Source organism: Xyrauchen texanus, chromosome 2, assembly GCF_025860055.1.
Source record: "Xyrauchen texanus isolate HMW12.3.18 chromosome 2, RBS_HiC_50CHRs, whole genome shotgun sequence".
Lineage (NCBI taxonomy): Eukaryota > Metazoa > Chordata > Actinopteri > Cypriniformes > Catostomidae > Xyrauchen > Xyrauchen texanus.
In genome coordinates, this window is record NC_068277.1 from 29,944,286 (window position 1) to 29,948,742 (window position 4,457).

The window sequence follows — 4,457 nt, forward strand, 5'->3', positions numbered from 1 at the left end:
GAGCGGTTTTACTGATCTTCAGCTTATTGACACGGTTACTGTGAGTGCATTATGATTTGCAGATCGAGTGATGTTTTACCAGAGACCTTCAATATCAGAAAACAACATCCTCGCTTTTATAGAGCGTAACGGTCAACTAGCGTGTTACGACAGTAAGATACCGTTTGCGGATACCATACAAATGAGTACAAAGAGCCATAAACTAACACCTAATTGTCGCAGAATTGTGAGTGCCTTTTCTTATAAAACAGCAATTTTATCGTGGAAAACTCCACACATAGTTAATTCTAAAACAAATTTTTTTCGTGTAAAACATTGCATATTTGCGGACAGGTGGTCAATTCGTTAAACGATGAGTTTCCTCACAAAAGCTGTTTATTCAGCACACTAAAGCATTTCCTCCATAGACCATATATATATATATATATATATAAAATTGCAGGTACAAATAGATAGAAGGGCTCTGGCAGAAAACACTTAGCAGAGATGGGCCACTTCTATTAAAATAAATTGGAGAATTAGGAGCTCTGAGCGTCCAAAGGTCTACAGATGTAGAAAGGAAGTCCCGCCTTACGGTTAAAAGGGCCAATCGCCTTTTTGATACAGACATCACCTGTCAATCAAATTTAAAACGAGCATGCGCATTAGCTTTACAAGCCGGGGAAATTGCGTTTTATTAGCATAATATGAGGTAAAGAATCACAATCATAAGATTTTAGTATTGTCATATTTTATTGTTGAATTTGAAATGTGTTCTTTTATCGTAATCTTGACCAAACCGTTTTTGAGATTTTTTGTCTTTCTCCATTCAAGTAGATAGGACTGCAAATAGCCTCCCGAGAGTGTAACAAAGATAGCCGACAGTGGACTGACTTGCTAAAAAAAACTGTGGCTCTGATTTTACCACGTTACAGGATTTTAAAATAATACTTCCGGGTGTATTTTAAATCCTCTTTTTCAAAGTAAAGGTTTCTACCCAATCGTATGTCGTTAATAATAAGTGATTATTTAAGGAATTTAAGTAATTATTATTATTTAAAAAATTTCCAATACATTTTTAAATATTCAGTTAAAGCACAAATGTATTTACATTTTTGACAGGAGGTTGCAACGAGGCTGTGAGGGACGGACTAGCAGTTTTGTCAATGGGTTGTTGTGTTGTTGTTTAATTGGCGTTGATGAAACGTTGAAAATGCATCTTTCCTAAAACTTCAGAAAACACAAGTTCTGCAAATATAACAGCCCTGTTTTCATTCGCCGTCAAAATTAGATTGTAGCCACCTTTTATGTTTCTGATCCACATGGACCACTAGGGGGAATCCAAACATAACCATAGGAACCTTTGTTTTTTGGGCATTTCAAGTTTAATCTTTTTGAGTACTAAATATGGTTAATTTTGTGTGGATGAGAACACTTGCCAGGCACATATTTGTGACTGTATGAAAACACACACACACACACACACACACACACACACACACACACACACACACACACACACACACACACACACGTTGTGTTTCCATGTTTTATGGGGACTTTCCATAGACATAATGGTTTTTATACTGTACAAACTTTATATTCTATCCCCTAAACCTAACCCTACCCCTAAACCTAACCCTCACAGAAAACTTTCTGCATTTTTACATTTTCAAAAACATAATTTAGTATGATTTATAAGTTGCTTTCCTCATGGGGACCGACAAAATGTCCCCACAAGGTCAAAAATTTCGGTTTTACTATCCTTATGGGGACATTTGGTCCCCACAAAGTGATAAATACACGCTCACACACACACACACACACACACACACACACACACACACACACACACAACAGCAAACTGCCATGTACATTATGATTTCTTGACATTCATGGTAGGTCAAGGACCCTGTCAGCTTGCTCTTATCTTGTGTTTGTGTCAAACTGCAGAACCCTAACCTCTTTGACAAGGGTGTAGATTATTCCTAGCTGTTGAACGTTAGACACTGCTAACCTATCCTTCACATCCCACTCTGAATGCCACTGGAATGTGCAAAAATGCCCACGTAGTCTGTGTGCATGGTTGATTTATTTGTGTTGATCATGTTTGAGTGGTCATAATATATGTCCCTCTATCCATCAATCATGTCATTGCATTTTTTGTGTGCATAATATGTATACATTCTCATCTCTATCACATTTATTTGTTGCTATGCTTCATTTTTGGTTATGTTTTCTGTATTAAGTATCTAGCTGGTCCATTTACAGTGCTAAAATACTTAAATCCCTCTCACAGCATGTCACAATGGTCGATAATTCCAGCTCATTGTAGCTCAGCTTTAGCAGATCCTCATAGATTCACACCCTGATTAGAAGAAAACCAACTGCAGGTCACACAGTGAATACATTATAAAGTCATTACAACAACTTCATACAACTTTCAGTGTTTCACTGGGTTGACAGCACTCAAGAATCCAACCCCAATGCTCCTACAGCTAAACCTGTTTATGCAATTGTCGGTATGCAACTGCTAGTGACTGTCTACTGGAATGACATGTTGCTGACAGGCCTGTGTGACAATGGTCAAAGGAGTGCACGCACATCAAAGGGGTGGACAGAAATAGGTGGAAGAGAGAATTGATAAGCATGGTAATCTGTCATTTTAATAATATTTGCCTTTCAAAAGATAAAAGAGGACACATAGTAGAGATATTTCACACTTCAAATGTAAGATTTCAAAACAATGAAGACTTGTTTTCATTGAAAGGTGAAGAAAGGTGAACTGCTAAAAGCTGTCAAGATATAATATTAATGTAAGAGAACATTCAGTTAAACAATAAGGACAGGCCTGGTCATTTTTCAAGATCAGATCAAACAATGTAGATGGGTGTTGATGTTCAGCTGTGTTCTTTATGTCTCAGGGTCAGGAAAAGGTTGACACAAGTATGAGAGAAAGTGAAAACAGTTTCTAAAGGATATTCATTCTGAACAACCTTAATAAAATACTAAGGTCCAAGAGAGATAAAAGAGATAAACCTTCAAGAAAGGTTATTTTATTAATTTGCTTTTGAAGGTTCGTAGTGTTCATCATGACAGTTTATTAAAAAAACGCTATGCATCTAATGTTGTAGCAAGTAAAGAATGCAAAACGGCGAATGAGTTTTAAAAAGATTTAACTTGAAAGACAACAGACCTGTTATCTTTAGAATTTATTGCAGTAAACTGTAACACCCAAAGCAGAACTCAACTGAATTGAGTGCTTGGACAGGCCTCATTATCATTAGGCACTTGACACAAAAGGTCAAACTTAGTTTGACTGATGGTATGAGGACATGGTATGATGGCCCGACATTTGTGGGTCAGTAAACACCTCAGAACTTTTCTATATTAGCTGTCAATCTCTCTGGCCCACTCTGTCCAATGTAACAGGTACATAAAGTGTACTGTTAAATGTATGTATAGTTTATTAGAATTCTCACAAAATTGTTCGTTTACATGTACCTGATATGACTGCCTAAGTGAAGTGAGTACCTTTCTCTTTAAGTGATGTGATGTCATGAGTCAATATAATTTCCTGTTCTGTTCCCTCCTCTTCCTCTTTGCATTGGTGATGCAGTGAGAGGTGAGGTTATTTTGGGCTCCCGATAATCAACTTTAATCCTAATTTTAATTGTTGCTTTTATGTCTATATTTTCACTCTAATTCATGTGTATAATATTATTTTACCTATTTGTGTGTTTATTTTTGTCATTTCATCCCGATTAAGTGATATTTTTGCATCTGGGCCTAAATGTTAAATGAGAGCACATGTGACAAGTGTATATCACATTTGTTTTATAGCATTAACGAGGGCGACTTCCACTAAGAGGCTGATTTACATTTGTTTGTATATCAGGAATTAAAGATTTGTGAGCTGCCGAATGCTGTCCTGTTCTTCTCATACGCAAACCGAAAACACAACGCAGACGACAGACCAGTTACACCAATATGATTTTCATGGAATTTTAAGACAAGAATAATTCAGTATTTAGATTAAGTTGTTTTGCGTTAGTAACTACAGTATATCACACCCTCATTGGTCTTTATTCAACTGTATTACAATATCATCAGACTCTTTTTTTTTTTTTTCCCCCACAACTATTCTAAGATTATGAGGTTAGGCAGTATGTTAGCATCAGTCACCATTCACTTTCATTGTATGGAAAAAAGATGCTATTGACAGTGAATGGTGACTGAGGCTAACATTGTGCTTAAAGGGATAGTTCACCCAAAAATGAAAATTCTCATAATTTACTCACTCTCATGACATCCCAGATGTGTATGACTTTCTATCTTCTGCTGAACATTTTTAGAAAAATATTTCAACTCTTTAGGCCCATACAATGCAAGTGGATGGTGACCAGTACTCTGAAAGTCCAAAAAGCACATAAAGGCAGCATAAAAGTACTCCATACGCCTTCAGTGGTTTAATCTAT